General features: G+C 37.7%; 1 long non-coding RNA gene across 2 annotated transcripts in view; it reads left to right on the forward strand.

Annotated features, from left to right (window-relative positions):
• The first annotated feature begins 1,720 nt into the window (after positions 1 to 1,720).
• The window catches only part of LOC119083811, a 36,006-nt gene continuing 15,743 nt past the window's right edge, over positions 1,721 to 21,983 (forward strand). Inside the window, exons 1-3 of one of the 2 annotated variants that reach the window (XR_005088946.1) lie at positions 1,721 to 2,092; positions 2,152 to 2,599; positions 2,678 to 2,745. This is a non-coding gene — a long non-coding RNA (uncharacterized LOC119083811). The remainder of the gene's footprint in view (positions 2,093 to 2,151; positions 2,600 to 2,677; positions 2,746 to 21,983) is intronic. The other variant, XR_005088945.1, reaches the window with a different exon arrangement.

Raw genomic sequence — 21,983 nt, forward strand, 5'->3', positions numbered from 1 at the left:
TGTAAAGCAGCCGTACTACATTCCACCTCCTAACAAAGTGGCCGTCGGCCGCCATTTTGGATTTTTGTAAAATCAATATAAATCGGTGAAAATGATACTTACTTAATTTTAGGTCAATTCGAAATTTGTGTTACATTTGAAAGGAACGTCGTACGGGGCTTCGTAATTGCGCTATGCGCAATTTTTAAGACGTACACATTTCATAAGAATTTTACTTTACCGACGTTTACGGGCGCAGTAGGCTTACGGTAAGAGTAGGGCGACGGACGAACTAGGGTCACGTACGCAATAGATGTACGGGTTTGTACGGGGCTCAGTCGCAGCAAACGCTCCGACTTTTCTGACGGCTCGTTTGTTAATATCTCGAGTAAACTTTGACCGAATTTCATGAATTTTTTTTGTTTGAAAGGTATTATCGAATGTAAAGCAGCCGTACTACTTTCTACCTCCTAACAAAATGGCCGTCGGCCGCCATTTTGGATTTTTGTAAAAACAATAGAAATGATACTTACAAAGATACTGATCAGTGGGAAGTGATTGGTTATGTGTGTGGGGTGTTTCAAGCATCCCAAATATGGATATCTATTTATAAATATATACAGCTATATTGAGCTATATAACGGTGTAGATAGTTCTTTTGAGCTATATAACGGTGTAGATAGTTCTTTTGAGCTATATAACGGTGTAGATAGTTCTTTTGAGCTATATACTAGCATATTTATTAGTAAAATGTTTATTTATAGGTAAATATAGGTTAATATAAATTGTTGCAAAAAATTTTAAGTTTGGGTTACAGTTGAAAGGAACGTCGTACGGGGCTTCGTAATTGCGCTATGCGCAATTTTTAAGACGTGCACATTTCATAAGAATTTTAGGTTAGTAGGTTTAGGGTAAGAGTAGGGCGACCGACGAACTAGGGTCGCGTACGCAATAGATGTACGGGTTCGTACGGGGCTCAGTCGCAGCGAACGCTTCGACTGTTCTGACGGCTCGTTTTAAAACGGTTTTGAGCAATATTTTATGTTGGGCAACAACCACCAATTTCGAAAACAATTTATTTCTGGCTATTAATGACTCCAGTAAAAAATCACTTTTATAGACATATCACCCACAAAATTTGTGGACATATGGGGCTGAAACTAGGCGTCTGGTCAACAGCTTTCAGGAAAAGTTTACTGAAATCGATTCAAATTTAGTGAAAATATATCGAAATGTCACAAATGTGTAACACAGCTAACCGATGACGTCTTCGATCACACAACTCCCACTTCGCTGGTGAAATATTCGAATTCTCGTTGGTATGAAAGCACTGGATCGCCTGAGTATTTGAAAAATAATAGACTGATCTGTTCACGCAAAACATACAAAATTATGCAATTGATTCATGTTCTGTGTAAAAACCAGTGACATAACATTGTGTGTGAAATATTTAGTTCAATTTAATATTTTTGTGTCTCAAAATGCATCGAAAACACTAATCCCATTTCTTCAATGCACCAATTCTGAACGTGAATCATATCCATTTTAAATGATTTTATTAAAACAAACTTCCAATATCTGTTGCAACTTTCAAAACCTCGCGCCTATAAGGGAATTTGAATTTGACATTATTCAGTTTTCTTTACTGTCTACACAGTCTACACAAAAAATCGCACACACACAAACACCCACATCACTAGAACCGACTTTTCATTTGAATTTTTCATTTCGTTCTGTTGCATTGTACCGTGTAGACGATTGACGATGGTTGGTTATAATATAATCTAATTTTAGTTAATTCATGTCGTGAGAGAACGCATAGAATTCAAGTAAATTAGTGAATCTGTGAAATGATTTGTGGTGAGAACATTGTACATTCAGCAATAAATAAGAACGATAAAGTGATGCAATACCGTGTAGAACAAATTCCACAAAATGTCAGACCTGTTGCATCTATTGCTTAACGACAGTGCTGTGCATGTAAAGCTGGTGTCTTATTTCGTCGATTGTGAAATTGTTGACGCGCCTTTTGCCCAACATCAGATAAACGAAATGTACGCAAGATGTCTTCACTTATTGAATCTATGTACGATTGCATCTGTTCAAGCTCTAGGTAAAATATAAACGAATCATTCGTGATTATTCACTGCAATTCATATTCGGTTGTTTCAGCAGTAGCAGGATTAATACTTTGTACTATAACGTTCGACATTTCGTGGCCCCTCGTACTTATTGTGTCCATTACTACTGGTGCATTCATTACAATGTTGCAGTCTAAAAATGCTAAAAATAAGTAATCACCAGACGTCGTTTTGTCATTGGAAACAACTGACGCAATAGCTCTACGATGCACTTAACTAGCAGCGGTAACTTGCATAAGATTTTGTTTGGTTGACAAACTGACGGTGAAGTGTCTGTGCATTTGAATGAATTCGTTGAACTATGTGCCAGTTCAGTGATAAGAGCCGAGGACGGAGTTAAGTCGGTCGGGCATAAAAGATGAAAATGTCGTTGCTGATTCATTACAATACTGAAACGATCGTTCGCGTATGAAGAGTTGCACTCGCCGCTCCTTTCCATGACAGTCGCCTTAGATGGGTTTACTATTCATCCATTCCGTGTAAGTTCAAGGACAAATATAAAAACCGAATTCGACGAAGTCGAAAATAACGAAATTCGTTTTGTTATACGTCGCTAGTTGTCAACCGAATCATTATGCGGTCCACATTATGCAGAGCCATCACAAGGAAGCTGGGACACTATAAGGTTAAATTTTATAAGTTTATTGAAAGTGCGCGGCTTACTAGTTCATAAGAGAAAAAAGAACGGAGGCTGCTATGAGAAATGATGTCACACTGAATATTGCAAGAAATAATTTCATTTACCAGCAAGGAAATTTTTGTAGGATGAAATTAGAGAAAAAATGATTTTTTCACATTTCTAGTGGGGTTCAGCCAGTACAAGTGACATTTTAAAATTGGTTTTATGCACGGTGAACTTCATAGACACACCAGTTTTAAGCTTTGATGTTCGTGATAAATAATTTGGATTGGAAAAATTTCACTCAGCAGGACAGCACTGCTTCCAGCATGATCATAGAAAATATTCGGAGGCTAATGAAATCGCTTTTGTACAGATAGACTACATGTTTTCGTTGTTTGAGTTAAAACTACAAATTTAACACTTGTCAATTAACTGTTCTTACTAGAAGCAGTGCTGTGTTATGAGGGAAAATTAGCATTTGTCATAAAGAAGTGAACTTCTCCACACAAAATGTGACGTCATTTCTTACCACCTACTGTAACACGAAAAGTGCACACATTGCAATGAGTAAAGTCAACTTACAATTTATGCTAATTAAGTTTAAGTCCGCAACCAGTGCGCTAGTAAGTATTTCCTTAAATGCAGACCAAATTTCTAAGACATCGACTCGATAAAATATGGGGTAGGGTAAATTGGCACCATGCAAGTTTGATGCGTGCCAGTTTCCACTGTAATGTGTAATGTGTAATGTAACAGTGCCAGATTCACCATCTGAAGAGTAATTTGGCACCATGCAACTTTGGAAATTGGCACACGGTAGCCATAATAGAAAAATAAATAAAAGTGAATGGTGTGCTAATCATAGTTAGCCGTCTGTCACTATTAGTCAACATTATTTACCTATAAAGGGAAGGCTTGGCAAAAATTAGGGAATTGTGATGTCTCGATTCGAGGAACAACGTTTAGCTGCTCGACGAAGATTGCTCAATAGGGTCGGAAAACGACAATTGAGTTACAAACAAATTTTTTTTTATTTTTTATCGATGAAGAACCTAATTATAAGACACTTTGTCTCGTATCATATGCCAAAAAAAGTTAAAACTTTTTTTTATAAATCATTTTGAAAGTCACTAAAAACACGAAAATTCGAATAGAAATACAGTATGTCATCAAAAATTTTTGTATTTCGATTCGAATTTTCGTGTTTTTAGTGACTTTCAAAATGATTTATAAAAAAAGTTTTAACTTTTTTTGGCATATGATACGAGACAAAGTGTCTTATAATTAGGTTCTCCATCGATAAAAAATAATAAAAAAAAATGTTTGTAACTCAATTCCTCCAAGACATCGCAACTTTTATGCAAGATTTCGTAAAAGGACGAATTTTCTAGTTTGGAGACAAATTATTGAATTTATCTCGATGCCTTCAAAGCCATAGCTTTTTTGCGTCATTGTGTAAAAAGACAAATTTATTAGTTTTGACTGCGAAAACTCGTAAAATGACAAATTTATTGACTCACAGACTCAATCATAACTTCCAGATTAAAATGAGTTAGCACAAAACTGGCACACAAGCTTCGTTGCGTGTGCCAAATTCTCAAAAACCTAGGAAAAAAGGTAATCTGGCACATGTGCTAGATTCCCCTTCATGTACGGAATTTGGCACCCCCTTCACGTGTGCCAAATTCTCGGATTCCTAAAATATTGAGGAAGGAGCATCAACTGAAGCCGAAATGAGCTCAGAAAAACGTGAAAATCTGCGCTTATTCGCTTTCAATTGATGCTCCTGCTTCATAGACGTCTTTTCACAAGTCGCAGTCTTACTTGAAAATGTCTAAGGAACACTGCAAATGACATCTTCGTACGAATCCTGCTGTCCTGTCAATTTGTACATTTAATTTTCTTTCATTTGAATGTTGAAATGTGGAAACAGAACATACGTTAGCGAATTATAAGAAAAATGAAATTGATTTCGAAGAAGAATTTCGAAACAGAAAATATTCCGAAACGGATCTGCATGAATAAAATTTCATCAGCACCTTTACTGCACTTATTGAACGGGACTGGCTATAAAATTCTATATTGTTTAAGATTTGAATTTTAACAACAGTCGACACGTATTTTATCAAATAATTGTCTTCAGCAATTTTGCAGACGATGCCAATTTCCTCTGAAATGTCACTGTTGGTGCACATGCACAATATACTTTTTCAATAACTTTTTTACTAGCGTCAGCATTATTAACATGCTTTGTGGTATTAGTGACCGTAGCATGACTTTTTTATAATGTACTAAATTTGTTACTTGTTGGAATGTTCAACATTTTACTCCATTCGTATTTTTTGTCACGAGGATGTTTTGGTCTTGACCAATGGATTCTGTAATTGGTATTGTCTCTACATTAGTTAAACAGTCATCACCAGCATACATTACTAGGCCCCACCTCTTGGGTGGGTCAGGTGCCTTGACTGACTAAGTTTTTCAATAATTGCAGTCCCAGTTGTCTTACCATTTTTAAATGAGCTGGAGTTTTTAAGATCACAAAATTGTAGTCTGATGTAAAACCGATGCAAGAGTGGTCTATTTGCTACATCATTAATTGTGCATCTCTTTCATTTTCACTGGCAGTTTAGAAAACTCAAATTTAATTCAATTTTCTGAAGAAACAAAGAGAGCTACGTTAGCGGCCCATAACCTTTAGAATTGTAGACGATATGTAAACGCTGACGTTGAATGCAGAACTAAATATATTTACTTGCAATGCAACCTGCGAAAATGAAAACTTTTATTAAAAATATATCGGAACGCTATGGCTGAGATACATCGCTCTTCAAATGTCCTGTTCCCTTGGGAAGATCTTCTGAATAGTTGCTGTTAACATGATTTTGTTTCGATCATTTTCAAAATATCAATCCTAGTATTTTTAATGGACCAGGCTCCGTCGGAGCCTCGGTCGGAGCTAGTGACGTTTTGTTTATATGTCCAGATAGCCCTTGACTCCAATAGTCTCAAACCACAGTCGTTAAACTTTAATATTCGTTTATTGACTAGTGGTGGAGGATCAAAACTCAAAAAAGGGTGTTTTTGTCCGTGATTTACTGCCGCTACGGACTAAGAAACTACATGTGTGCGAGTTCATTGGATAGGTAGTGTCCAGGAGATACGAGGAAAAAAATAACAAAAAGAATGTTCCAGCAATTCCTCGTATTTGGATCCAGACAACACATGTCTTTTCGGTAAATTTTGTAACTTTGCATTGAAAAATTTTCGCTTTGCTTCAACAAGGTTACTGATATTGTTTTGTTATGAAAATAAAGACAATGCATTCGAATTCGGATGAAAAAACAATCCTTATTTTGTTGAGGGAGAGTAATTTCTTTACCAGATGTTGCCAATATTTTATGACCTGAACCCATAAGTTATTTTCTTTGTCAAAATCAGCACTTGGAAAATCATGGGACTTATGCATAATGCATGAATTTTCAAGTGCATATACAGACACCATTCATTGCACTAAATCGCATGTATATTATACAACCACACCATATTGCTGATATGCATAACATTCCAATTGCATAATATTTGTTCTGATATTTTCCCTTAGTAAGTGAATTCACGAAGCTGGAATTATACAGAAACATACTCGGTATATGTCATATATCCCGTATATCTCGCTTATTTCGACAACTGTATACAGAAAAAAATCAATTTCAAATAGAACACGCCTTACGGATTTTTGTCGGAAAAATTTGAAGACGATGCGACCAGAACGTCAATCATATAGTCAAGCTATAAATGTTAACGAAAACGAGATGTATCGTTATTAAAACCAAACTGTCAAAATTTTACATACAAATGTAAAAAAGTTTGACAGTTCAACAGTTCTATGAACAAAGCAGTCAGGCGTGTTCTATCCCAGCTGTGAGGGGCCACGCTTATCATTTGTCTGAGATCCTTCGATCGGAAATTGAATTATATTTCTGTTGACAGTTTTCGAAATAAGCGAAATACACACGAATATAGTAGATATACAGGATATACGACATATAGGGTGTATATTTTTCTAGCTTCGTGAATTCCCTTATTTTATTACTTTTAGTTGAGAAACCAAAAAAAAATTATTTGAAAAATGTTTTTTTGGTGACGGTTTGTGCATAGCTCTCCTCAGTTAATGTCTAGATAAGAAACATTTTAAGGAAAGGTTTCCGCCTTAATGTTCCACACAAACCGATAAAACTACCCAATGTTATTTGGGAGTTCCATAGTGCTCAAAAAAGACAAAAACTCGATTATTTATTTTTTGTTATCTTTTTGAGTGTTTAAAAATGCTGTCTCAAACGCACACAATTTATATTTCCTCAAAATTGTTTCCCATTATTTATTAGTCTTTTCAGAATTCGAAACAATTTGATTTATTTTCTCGTTTTCCCAGTAGACATTCAAAGAATGAATTTAATTCAAACATTTTAAGACTAAAACTAAATTAATGTCCAAAAAACAGACATTCTCTAATTTGCTTATTTTTACACTCTTTTGGTTATTATTTTTCGCTTCTAACTTATGAATTTCTGTCAAAATAGTATATTTCGTACCTAGGGCTAAAAGTCTTTTTTAGCGTGTGAGAGGACTTTTAGTCCGTGGTACGAATAGTATTTTTCATATCCGACGGAGAAAAAGTGCGACGACGTCGCACTTTTCGGGTCCTAGGGATGAAAAATCCTTTTAATTAATACATTTTGGTACCTCTGGGTCGTTAGAATTTTTTCTGTCGGAGTTCATTTCCGATCCCACAAAATCGACCACCAGCATATTCAGATTCATGTCTCCTAACACAATCAAACATGAATTAGTCGAAAATTAGATGTGTGAAGAACTGAAAAATGCTTGTTGACAGGGACAAACGAGAGGTTTCTTGCGTAGAGTAAAACAAATAGCAAATAATGTTACCGTGCACTGTCGGAAAATCTGAATTAAGTGATTTAATTACGTCATTAAATTACGTCATTAAATTACGCCATTAAATTACGTCATTAAATTACGTCATTAAATTACGTCATTAAATTACGTCATTAAATTACGTCATTAAATTACGTCATTAAATTACGTCATTAAATTACGTCATTAAATTACGTCATTAAATTACGTCATTTAATTACGTCTGTCATTTAATTACGTCATTAAATTACCGTCATTGTAATTATTACTGACATTACGATGAACGATGTTTTTGAATATTTTTTACTCTATGGCAATAAATTTTATTATTTTGACATCAGAAAAAATTATCATATCGACTATTATCATAATGACACACACCGATCTGTTGCGGGGCGTGGTGGATCTGTTGCGGGGCGTGGTGGATCTGTTGCGGGGCGTGGTGGATCTGTTGCAGGGCGTGGTGGGGTGTGGAACCATCAAATGCGCACATGTAGTTTTTAGATCAATCGCCAATATTCTGGGTGGGAATTTGGTAGTCGTCCTCGAAACTTCATTGAATTCTTTGATGATGTTTAACTGTAAAAATTACTTCCTCTTTTTTATTATTGGTTGTCAGTAACGAAATCGCGGTTCTTTTCCCACAAATTCTCAATACAGTTGCTCAAATGAATATGGGTCAACTGGATCGTGGCTCCGTTTTGACGCAGCCAAAATGTGTGTCTGTTAGAACAGACGAACACACACTTCGTACCACGATAAGCACTACTTTTAAGATGATTAGGATTGCGATTACTGTATTTTCCATATTTTCCCAATGTTCGATCGGGACATCGGTCGCTCTAGATCCCAACAGATCCCGTTGAGTCCCAACAGCATCTGATCTGTTGCGTCCAATATCCTTTTTACCGATTTGGAGTCACCTGTGCAATTCGGTTGATTGTCGTATCCTTCAATTATAATGACACGGTGTCGCACTCGGCAAAATATAGTTTGTTATTCAACTTTTATTACTTAACTAATTTACAACGTTTTCAAATAATTTACAAGGTTTTCGACGCGAAATCACTTATTCGGGCAGATCCTTTAGCACTTCACATCCGTCCAACCTCGATATCGATTTCGTGGACGCTTGCATTCCGAATATTTGAACATTTCAATATTTCGGAATGCTGCTGATCTCGCAATTTATGGAACGTTTTTTCAGCCATTCGGCATGAGGGGTACCACATGATTCAGAAATTCGTTAAGCATTTTTTCGATGATAACTCGTTTATTGTCAAACTAATTTTGCAATTAGCATAAAATTCTAACTGATGAAATCACAATGTTGTTTCTTCTTTACAATGTTAATCCTTATATCCTAATGCACATAAGCACCTTTGAATGATCCAGCTTGAAGGACCAATGTTAATTCTGGGACGATTCTCGCTTTTTCCTCCAAGAATGGTCAAGCAGAGCGTTATATCAACGAATCTGAGCTCAGTCAATTGATTGCTTCTCACACCGTTTCTACACGATCGTACGTGTAGAGGTTATTGACTTCCCTTCCTGTCACGGCACGAAAATTTTGAGAGTTTTGCAACGATTGCCAACTCTCATTGGTCTATGCTAAGATTTACCATGTACCGTACCATTTACCGTTTTAAACTTGTATGAATGGACCCATGGTATTCTCCTAAAAACCCCAAATTATACATAATAGGTCAACCCCTAATAGGCGCTAGATTTCATACGCTTCTTTTCGTGCACATTAACAAAACATTCGAATATCAATTTCATTTGACGAGTATGAATTTGCAATCTTTCTTTGTCGCTCTGTCAGTTTTTACTGTTGGGCGCCAATTTTAGTAATCACTACCATGCAATCAAATAAATCTCACATCTTTAAGGCAATACGACTCAAGAACCACTTTACTTCACAACTTAATGATTTCTTCTCATCGCGTTTCCGACTGTTTTATTCCGCTATCACCGGACATCACTTTCTAGACTATTGTCACGGTAGGCAAATTGTGCGAACCCAACGATTGTACCGTAACGGTTCTTTTAGCTGTAAGAAATGCCACGTTGTAATGCTGTGACAGGAACATTGTCATTACACATTTGGCGACAACAAAATTTACTAAAAACTTACTTTCATTATCGAAACCATTACGCATCGAAACTTTCGAAACACGGGCAAAACTCTTTCCAAAAATCACTTTACTACATTCACTTGCATTCACTTATATCGTTTATATCTGATTTGAGAGTAAAATAACATGTCTAAATGCAATGAGAGGGAAACATTTCTTCTTTTAATAAGAAAGGATTTTCACAGTTCAATAATTTTGGTTTTCACCATTATAAATCATTTCGACGAACGGGTTGATCTGCTGTTTCCCGTCAGTAAATTCCTCGAACTTCATGTATAATCCATAACAATTTATCTCCGCTGGGTCTTCGAAGTGATCACGAATGTTTTGTGCATACCTTTCCGGTATGAAGAAGCTTTTTGTTTGACATCAAGTTGGTGACGAACCCAAATGTCATGCTTATCGAGCAACTGAATACGCTTGTAATGCAGAATTGCATTTTCAGCATTTTCAGTCGCTTGAGCGACACACTGTTAGATCCTTGTTAGGGGATCTTTAAGGTTCTATATATATTTTATTTAGAAGCGTAATAAAAACACAACTGTTCCATTACATTATACTTTATTGAACTTAAACTTATTCAACTTAAACTGCATACATTCAATACTTTGGAATATTATTTACGTCACTTAATTACGTCATTAAATTACGTCTGTCATTTAATTACGTCTGTCATTTAATTACGTCATTAAATTACGTCACTTAATTACGTCACTTATTTACGTCATTAAATTACCGTCATTGTAATTATTACTGACATTACGATGAACGATGTTTTTGAATATTTTTTACGGGGCGGGGCGTGGTGGATTTGTTGCGGGGCGTGGTGGATCTGTTGCGGGGCGTGGTGGATCTGTTGCGGGGCGTGGTGGATCTGTTGCGGCGCGTGGTGGATCTGTTGCGGGGCGTGGTCGGGTGTGGAACCATCAAATGCGCACATGTAGTTTTTAGATCAATCGCCAATATTCTGGGTGGGAATTTGGTAGTTGTCCTCCAAACTTCATTGAATTCTTTGATGATGTTTAACTGTAAAAATTACTTCCTCTTTTTTATTATTGGTTGTCAGTAACGAAATCGCGGTTCTGTTAGATCCTTGTTAGGGGATCTTTAAGATTCTTTATATATTCTATTTAGAAGCGTAATAAAAACACAACCGTTCCATTACATTATACTTTATTGAACTTAAACTTATTCAACTTAAACTGCATACATTCAATACTTTGGAATATTATTTGGTCAGTCATATCAAAATCATATCATATCATTTCCAATCAAAATCAAATTCAAAAGTGATAAAATATCATCAATAGCGATACCGATCGAAACTGCAATTTCTCATAAATCGCATTACCAATATCGACGTACTCTTTGCGTGTTGTCATCATACAACCAAGCATGTTCATCGAATTGAACCGTCATAGGTACGTTGAGGTAATAGTATTTGTAGTCATCACCACTAAGTCTATCAATTGTATCAAGGAATTCGTCTGTCACCACAAAAGCACCATATGGACAATTATCCATTGGTCGTAACAGTATTCTCGGCAATCCCTTCACTTCAAACAAAGTATGAAAGCTTTGAATGTCTTTATCGTATCTCGATAAACCAATCGTCAAAAATTTAAGGCCGGCAAGACTGCTTTCCTCAAGCCCAGTGTCGAGAAACCACTGTTCAATATATGAGGGAAATCAAAACGTGCTAATTGTATGTTGTGCATGTGCACTTTTGGAAAACGTATATCCCTCATGGACATCATTTCCATCAAATCACGAAATTCTGTCGAAAACATATCAAATCGAATCATTTTCAATGACTCGGAATGTATTGCCAAAAAGTCGAGTAAAGAATGGGTGTCGAAAGGAACACTATATATATTCAGATAAATGTATTCCAACACAAGACTAATAGGTTTTGGGACGTCAGTCACTAAATGTGGGACGTGACTCAGGGTCAACCTTTTCAAATTTACACATTCCCTCAAAAATGACTCTGTCATCGAATCGACAAGAGTGTCATGTCGCTCATATAATTCAAGTGATACTAAATCTCTCAATGGGATACGTAAATAATTTAGACAAACTCCGCTCAAGGATAAGTGACGCAGGTTTGTAAATGGGGTGAAATCGAAAACAAAACCGAAAAGCCCACAATAGTGCGGTCTTTCTGATTCATCTAGGTCTAAATCAAGTTTAACAACAGCTTCTCTCCTGTTCCGTACACCGATCATATTATTCCTCAAATTCTCACACAAATAGTCGGGATCAATTGCCCCAGAATTTCTCAATGAAATTGCTATAAAGAAATCACGCTGAATGCGTCTTTCAATTTCGTATAGGAAGACATCCAACTGCTTCAATTGCTTGTGCTTTCCATACCATTTTCGTACTGAATTTTGTAAAACGAGCAATTCGTCGTATCTCAGAAATGAAAGTATCGTCTGAATTATCAGGCTACAACTGAAAGCTTGTAGAACTTTAGTGTTCTTGACAGTACGCTTTTGCAAAAATTTCCATACCAAAATTTCCTGTGAAGTCTTCCATGTCAAAATATGTGGGATATCTTAGCACAACTCAATGTTTTCAATTGAGTTGTGATGGATTGAGTTGAGTTGCGATGGATTGAGTTGAGTTGCGATGGATTGAGTTGAGCTGTGATGGATTGAGTTGAGTTGCGATGGATTGAGTTAGGTTGTATTGTCCTGAAATTTCGACGACATGAGTATCGACGACTTCCTGAAGAAACAACGACTAATCGGGTTTCTTCATGAACTCGTGGTCTCTTCAGGAAGTTGTTGATCCTTCTCGCCGTTTCTTCAGGAGGTCGTAATCTCTTCAGGAAGTCACCGTTTCTTTTGAAAGCGGTGACTTCCTGAAGAAACGGCAACATGAAACGGTGAATTTTTAAGAATTCTCGACTTTCTGAAGAAACCATGATTGTAATTTCTAATCGTTTCTCCCGCATGTCACCTTTTCTTCTCATCGTTTCTTCCGCATGCCACCTTTTCTTCTCATCGTTTCTTCAGGAAGTCGACGGTCTGTAAGAAACGTTGACTTCATGAAGAATACAGTGAGACAAAACGGCGACTGTCTGAAGGAACCAGCGAAATAGAACCTGGAATTTTCCTAATTTTCGCATATCGTTCTGATTCGCCTTTGCATATTTTTCCAGTGTAATTTTTTAGGTCTTCAGTGTTAGCTTTGATCCTACTGAATTCATTCTTCAACGAAGGTGTTTAATTGGTGTCGGGGAATCTCGCACACGCGATCATAGTATGCGTCCTTTTACGACGTGTAACGAAAAGTCATGACTGTGCGAGATTCACCACTTAGAGGTGAATCTCGCACACCATGAATTTGTGTGGTGTGCGAGATTACCCTACCCCGTTTACAGATTTCATCCTTCTACGAATCATTCATCCTGTTACGAAATGTAACGTAAAGGAGTTTAGTTCGTCCTCACAGAATTCATCTTTTTACTAAATGAACACAAATTTTCATTGTACATAAAAAGCGTTTTAACACGCCGAGCGATCCGGCCCATTGCCCCGGAGCGAAGCGGAGGGCCGCAATGCGAGCCGGGCGCCGGAACGGTGTCGGTAACTTAAGAGTTATTTTTTTTTCTCTCGCACCGGCTCATAATTAGTTTGTGCAATTTGTTTTATATAAAATTTAAATTTACAGAACCAAATTATAGACGGCAAAAAAGTTACACAGACTAATTATTAGACGATGCGAGAGAGAAAAAAATAACTCCTAAGTTACCGACACCGTTCCGGCGCCCGGCTCGCGTGTTAAAACGCTTTTTATGTACAATGAAAATTTGTGTTCATTTAGTAAAAAGATGAATTCTGTTGGGCCGAATTAAACACCTTCCGATACTCTAGATGCCCAAAACTCTAGAACCATCGCTAGCGCTTAACTCAACTCCATCTTAACTCAACTCAATTCGATATCAACTCAACTCAATCCATCACAGCTCAACTCAATCCATAGCAACTCATCACAATTCAACGCAACTCAACTCAATTCATTTGTTGAGTTGAGTTGTGGTAACAAAAGAATTTTACTGAGGTGACTTGAGTTGAGTTGAGATAACAAAAGATATCGCAACTCAACTCAATCCATCACAACTCAATTGAAAACATTGAGTTGTGCTAAGATATCCCACATCATTCTAGTGGGTTTTTTCTCATTTTAATGCACTGATTAACGTAAACTCGCACGTAAACTCGAACGTAAGTCGTCGTTAATTATTTTATTTTATTATTTAAATGGCAAAGGATGTTAAATCCTTTGTTTAAAGGCAGGATCGCCATGTTAGATCCTTGTTAGGGGATCTTTAAGGTTCTTTATATATTCTATTTAGAAGCGTAATAAAGACACAACCGTTCCATTTCATTATACTTTATTGAATAATCTTTATTAAACTAATTACTATGATCATCAAGCACAAGAGAGAACAATACTCTCTCTCTCTCTCTTGTGTATATACTCATAGTCGCTTGCATCTATAATAGTCAGGGTACCACAATCTGTCGATACATTTTTTCTATATCGGCCTTGCACACAACCTTCATCATACGCCAATTTAGTAGTACTACAAACAAATCGACTTGTTGTTTCGCACCCTTGTGCATACATTCGTTCAATGAAACACCTGTTGATGTTTTTGCTGATGCATCAAAAACTACTCTGGTTTTTGTGTTCAGGCTGTCTGGTTTGAGAACAGCGTGGTGTGGAATATAGTATGCCGTTTCAGTTGCTTTTTCTATCTCCACCATATGACCCAGTTCGATATATTCTCGCATTACTCGAACATATTCTTGTTTCAACTCAGGATTTCCCTTTAGTTTTGTTTCAAGTTGATGAAACCGCGCAAACGCTTGTTTCTCGGAATCACCCAATCTCTTCGGACTTAGATTTCCTTCCTTAAATGGTATCTGAACTGTGGAACACCCACTTTCGTTTCTCGAATGCGTGTTCTTAAAGTGTTCTTCACACTGTAATTCGTCGGTAGTAAAATCCCTTTCTGGAGCTATTTCTTCCAATTCCCAGAATCTTCAATTCCAGTTAAGATGCATTGAATACGCTTTGACCAATTTTTTTCTACAAGCACATTTGTTGTTTGAGTCTGAGTTTTTTGAGATTTCATAAAGTGTGGACTTTGTTTTCGGTTGTGTCTGGGAGTTGCGGGAAGTAGCGCAACTATAGTCAGATTTGGTTTGTTTTGATCGCCTTACTGCTTTACACAATCACAACGCGATGACTACACGATTTAGATTCAAGTCAATCAGGCAGATGACATTTCTTACACACACATGGAAAATGATTTTTAAGAACGGCGTAATCAATGCGTTCAATGTCTGGGAAGACACCTTGATCACAGAATTCTTTCTTCGCGAAACTGTTTTAGGAGGTGAATAAGTTGAGATTTTTGTTTCGTATAGGTATCATTCCAATCTGTGGAAGATCGATTGACGCAAGCTGCTTTAGCTTTGCCGGATATCTGAGTGATAACATCTGTTTTAGTTTGCCTACGGCAAGATCGAAAACTCTATTGCAATCGGTGAGGAAAGCATTTGGTTCTTCTCGATCACCATCAAATTTCTTAATGAATTTGATAAGAAAGGTGATCGGAAGTTCGTCTATCGAATCTTCGGAAATGTTTTCAACTTCGTCGTCACTGACTACCGAAACATTTTCATGATCACTCATTTTTATTTTCTTTTCAGTTGTAGCACCGTTTCTCTCGATTGATTCGTCTGTATCGTTTCTCCAAGCTTATCTATTTAAGGCTTCCTTGCACTCTCAAAAATGACTAAAATTTGGTTTTTAATTACTCTTATAATATACGATGTTGATCACTTGTAGCATGTAGTAGTATGTTAGGTAATCTCTTCTGGTATAATAAATTCGGATTCGTCTAAGTGTTTTGTTGAATATGTGAAAACTGGGTTCGTTTTTTTTCAATCACTTTATTTGTTAATTTTCACAATATTCTTCTAAGTTCTTCTAATTAATTATTGTTATGAGTGGCGTCAACAATGTAAGAACTTGATTAAGTCCGATGTTCTGACTGACTCGCATCTTTCATCGAGCCTCTATTTACGTAGTCTCAACTGTTTTAAATTGTGTCATATTTAGGTGATGCAACATTACAAAGTATTGCGTCATCTACATAAAATATCCAATTACATCAATGAAATACATCATGTGACATCTACCCATTGAATGAACCAAGTAACACCAGTATTCAGTAAAACAACCAAACTATTTAGTGGTTTGCCAAAGACTAATTTTATTCAAGACAATTAATAATAAATTAACAGTACAGTCTCCCCACTCTTTCTACATGCATCGGTGGAGCGATGGACTCATGGCCTATGGGTCCCGGGTTCGACTCCCGGTGTGAACATGCTCATATGGTTTTTCCTAATCATGGATGATTAGTGTCTGCTATTAGTTTCAACTAATTGGCTTTATCGACTGTAAAATAGTCTAACAAAAATTATCGGAATCGCAAAAAAATGATTTCTGAGGTGTAAACACCATCATGACTTAAAACGTCAAAGAATGCTGTTCAGCAGCTCCATCTATTATTTCCACCTATAATTTCGAATTGATAGATATTCAAAAAATACGTGGGCACGCACAACAGGCCCTTTGGCGGCCAAGGTGCAGGAGTCTATGAATATAAATTCCACCCACTTAATCTATCTATCTATCTAATAACTGTGCACTGTATAATGTAATTGCCTAAATATAGACAATTACATTACACCAGTATATATTCCATATGTGTCTTTTTCTCCGCAACGAACGTCCTCCGGATTCGTTGTCCTATAAACAGCGCTCACAACTACTGCCAAATAGTGTTTCTCGTTATTTTCTTCACTTTGACAAGCGAAAGGTCCACCTGAATCTCCTATAGTTACTTGATATATATCACGAAAATAAAAATTTTGTCTCATACCGACGCATGAATCAACGCCTCCCTGTTCGTGTCCAGCGCAGATAACTTTTTCATCGTTCCGATTGCAATAGGTAGCGGATACTATTGGCACATTTTCTTCCTTTTGACGATCAACTGGAAAAGGGCCGTGCCATGTGTGTCCCTCCCAACCGGCCTACAATACAAAACATTAAAATTGAAACGCAGAAGAAACAACGGAATTTTTCTGTTGGCAAACAGATTGGTTGCACCCATTTATTGATAATGAATACGAACGTATGTTCGAGCTCGAGAAGAGCAATTTCATTCTCACTGTAAATAGGGCTGTAAATAGAGTACAATTGGCAATTTTCATCGTAAAACAAATAATTGATCAGCTCACTTTTTCGGTTGTACTTAGCGTGTATTATCCCATTATCAACGCGAATGGCTTGTTCATTTGGTGAAAAGCTGAGCAGCCGTGAAATTCCGGCTTTTATTTCCAAGTAATCGTACACATTCAGACGTTTACTTTTACAATATAAACTGCTGAAAAAAATGATTCCATCGACTTTAGTCAGAGGTCTAATATGACCAATCTCAGATTTGCTTATTATGCTGCCGCTACATAAAAAAGTACCGTTCATGAACAGAGCAAGTGTAAAATCTTGACTTAAGGCCCGTCATTGGAAAATGACAGGACAGTTTCCCGAAAATGTATGCAAAAATTTATCACAAAAATTCACCGAAAATATTCAAAGAAGCTCACCTCTGATACTTTCCATTGTATTCGGACATAGTCTCTTTAGGTCGCCAAGGCATATTTGAACACTAAAACACTTTTTACTCGATGCAAAAACAAAAAATTTTTTTTGGTTTTGTCGCGACAAAAGCACAGAAAATATTTCGACACAACTGTGACACTCCGCTACTACAAGTACTAGAATCAATGTTTGCTGTGTTCACGTCGGCGGTAAAAAATTTTCATTCAAAAAAGTGTCGGACATTTAAAAACAATCATCAAACGGTTGACAAAGGGTAGCGTATACAGTTTATAATGCTCATCGACCATTTTTTAAAGCTTTACGAGAGCTCAGCGGACATTCTTTCAACGATGGGAGAGCATTTATTAAAAATTTAGCCTCTCGTAAGACTGCGCTGAGCGTAAATAAATGTTCGTTCCTCTTTAGTAAGCTAAGAAGACTTCGCGAAGACTAATTATGCCACCTCTTTGAATAAAAATATCGGCTGAGTTCTAATAATTCTCCGATAGGCTTCAGGAAGTGTCCGTTAGGCCTAAGCAAGTTGCAGGAAGGCTCAATGGAGCGAATCGGACACTCAGCGGAGATTTGTCAAAGCTAAGTGGAGTCTTATTAAATCATAGCAACAATTATTAGGTATCCACTGAGCCTTATTGAGTGTTCGCTTAGCTTCATTGCCTTACTACAACGTGCTAAGGTCTGACGGACTCTTACTGAAGCCTAGCGGAGAATTATTAGAGCTCAGCAGAGGTTTGTTAAAGCTCAGCGGAGAATTATTCGACCTCAGCCGATAATTTTATTCAAAGAGTTGGCATAATTAGACTCAGCGAAGTCTTGTTAGCTTACTAAAGAAGTGGGAGAGGTTACAATTTTAATAAATGTCTACCATCGTTGAAGTGTCGGACACTTTTTTGAATGAAAATATTTTACCGCCGAAGTGAACACAGCAAACATTCATTCTAGTCCTTATAATAGCGGAGTGTCACAGTTGTGTCGAAATATTTTCTGTGTTTTATCGCGACAAAACAAAAAACAAAATTTTGTTTTTGCATCGAGTAAAAAGTGTTTTAGTGTTTAAATATGCCTTGGGGACATAAAGAGACGGTGCACGAAAACAATGGAAAGCATAAGAGGTGAGTTTCTTTGTCGTATCCTTCATTTCATGAAAATGAGAAGACGGTTGATTGCACTAGGCAAAATATATTTTTTATTGATCAATATCACTATGCAATTCACAATACTTTCACTCGACGCGAAATCACCTTTCGAACACTATTGTTCATAACAATTCTCTCAATTACTTAGACCTTTCCAGCCGATGGATAAAAACACTTCTCTTAATTCTCCAAACCTTTCAAGTCGACGTACAAAATAATTCTGATTTTTTTATGTTCATTGCAATCGACCGTTCGGTACGATTGATATTCCACAATTCGTCTATTTTGCATTATCAGCAAATTGATGTGAGTGCATTTGCACTTCACATCCGTCCAACCTCGATAGCGATTTCGTGGACGATATATTTCCATGATATTTGATTCCGAATATTTGGAAATTCAGCGATTCACCAAATTGTGGAATATTTTCACTGCCATTCGGCATGAGGGGTACCACAATACTCCCTCCTCAGAAAAATATGACTGTCGTCCAAACTGGACAAAAGTTTCTCATCGCAATCCTTTTCCTCATCTTCATCAACCTTTTCGCAATAATTTCTTGAGCCATTCGCTCATATGACCAAGTTTTTGAGAAGTGATTTCGCGCTTTCACATCAGTTCTTAAGCTATACAATCAAAAAATAACCTTGAAATGACCAAATGGTCCTAACTACGACCCCAAAATGAATAAAATCCCAAAAATTGTAAAGTTAATAAAATTCAAAACACTGTAACATAAACGCAGTTTACTGTAACCCTAACCTAAAGTTTTCAAAATCCCAAACCCCCTTGTCGCCAAAGTTCACTTATCTCATTTCCAAGTTGTTTGTCGATTGCGCCAGATCATGTACCCGCTGTATTCCCTCTGCTGCTCTTCGGAAGACCTCACTTCGGCATCGTATGTACCATACGATACCCGCCCCCATAATGAACAGGACTGAAACTATGGCCATCAGCGACCAAATGGACCAACCATAGTTTTCTATTTTGTCGACTTGTCCCTGGTGCTCACGGATTATTTTTTCGTCTCGCCAATCGTTCTCGAGCTGTTCTGTTTCATGAATGGCTGAAACGACAGAACTGGATAATTCTGCATGCGTGCTTACCCGGAGTTTGTCGATCCTTTGCTTTGGTATTTCCCTGGCTGCCAACCATTGTTCATCCCACTCGTGTTGTCTCTATCTGCTTCTCTTGAGTATCGATTTTTCGCCGGAACATCAGCTTTGACTCGCCCACGACCACATCGCAAGCTTCGTTTATTTTCAGAATTCCATTTCCTTTGATCGTCACCGACTGTATGTTCCTTGAATTTTTGCAGATTGGACGAAGCGTTGTGCGCCCATGAGTTATGACTAACCATGTGTTTGGGTCTGTCATTGCAATGATCCAAACTTCAGGTGTTTTGATCACTTTGGTCTGGCATTTGTCCTCCGTTTCGTTGTCCTCAGTTTCTATTAAACATTTTGGTGGCTTGTTTAATATCAGGACCGGTTCCGCTCGACATATTTTCAGAGAATTTTGCGCTTTCCAGTTTACTTCCGTGCATCTGTCCGCTTCGAGATCCCATGTCATGTAGCTGTTGTCCTTTCGGTTTACTGCCATCCAGTGGGTTGGTAGTACTGGTATTTCACTCCATCCTTTCTTGACTGGTTGCGGTATCGGATATAGCTTCTTGACGTCGAATATTTCATGCGTAGCCATCGGTAGCGTAAGCTTGATGTAAATGTCCGTTCCCATTGACATTGTGTCGACCGTCAGGAGAGCGTATGGTGGCTCATCCAGCTCGAGATAGTTGTTTTGTTTGGATGCAACCAGCCTGCGATATGAATCGCGGAAAGCCGTCACGTCCAGCATGTTGTGGTGGAATTTCTTGTTGATTATGGCGTCCATTGTTTGGATTTCTTCCGTTCTTATCATCGCGATTTCCTCCAGTTTCAGTGTGACCGCCTCTAGGAACGTGTTCGTCGCTGTTCGGGCCGATAGCAATGCTGTTTCATCTGCCAAAGAGTCAGTAAGATTATTAATATCCGCAATTACCTCATTCAATTTTCTCGACATATTCGAATGCGTCTCTTCCAGGTCTCGTATGGGTTGGAGCATTTTCTGCATAGTCGATGACATGATCGTCATCTGCTTATGGAGTAGCTCGAACGTCACGTTCTCGTTTCTTCTAATATCGGCGAACATTGACATGTATCTGGTGTCGTCTGTTCTGTCTAACGATCCGATGGCCCATTTCAACAATGCTCCAGCAGGATCAATTGCTCGTGCCCTTCTATGAGATTTTATTATACTCCCCAACTTCTTACCCCATTCAATTATCCTGTAGGCCAGTGAGTGGATTGTGGCCACAGCCGACTCGCAGTTTTGTCCAAATTGAAGTTCGTCTATCGATTTGCGATCAGACACCCCCAATTTTGTCCAACGGTTGTAGAACAGGTGACCATTTGCCGCATTGTACGTAGATTCCCACTTCTTTGTCTCGTTCACAAACGTTGACGTATTCCGTATATGTGCCATGCACATGTCCGATGCCAGTTGCGTGGCGTTCAATAGGAATTCATCTGTTGCCCTTTGATCGCTGCGAGTGAACATGGATATATACGTCCAATGGTCGTAGTACATCGCTGCCGGTCCCAGATTTTCGCTCACCACACTCCTTCCTTCGATCTTCTCCCAGCTGTACCATTTTGTCACGTTTCCAGTCAGTTCCGTTTCCAATCTCACCACTTGTGAACTCAGCGCGACAATTATGATTGCGATCTATGTAAACAAGATGTATTTAACTAATTCTATTCAAAATTTCATTTACTATTCACAACATTCAAAAATTTGCCAACAACACACTGACAGTTCATCTGATCACTTCCCACCACACATATTCTTTAACATTCATCATCTGTCACCATTCATTTGTCCCAGTCAACGTATCTCATTCGATCTGTCATATATAATTTCCCCTGATCTTGGCATTCCTGTCATCCAGTCAATATGGCTTCTCTCTTCCCCTTCGTTCGACCATTTTCAATTTTCATGTCTGTCATAAAGAGTGAAAGAGAGCGCCAGATTGTTCATGTTCATTTCACTCATACATAAGTCATTCAATAATAAATTTGTCCATACAGCTCTTCTGCACCAGGTGTCGCATTTCACTGATAACGTTCTATATGTACTTGAAGAAATTTGTCGTTATTTACGGTTGTTTTTGTAATGAAAAAAACAAATTGGTTGCATTGCAATGCGTGTAAACTAGCAAAGTGGGCCAAACCACGGTTACAGGATGGTAGGGCGAATCGGAATGCACGAGTGGGAGTACGGG

This window comes from Bradysia coprophila, unplaced genomic scaffold (assembly GCF_014529535.1).
Source record: "Bradysia coprophila strain Holo2 unplaced genomic scaffold, BU_Bcop_v1 contig_70, whole genome shotgun sequence".
Lineage (NCBI taxonomy): Eukaryota > Metazoa > Arthropoda > Insecta > Diptera > Sciaridae > Bradysia > Bradysia coprophila.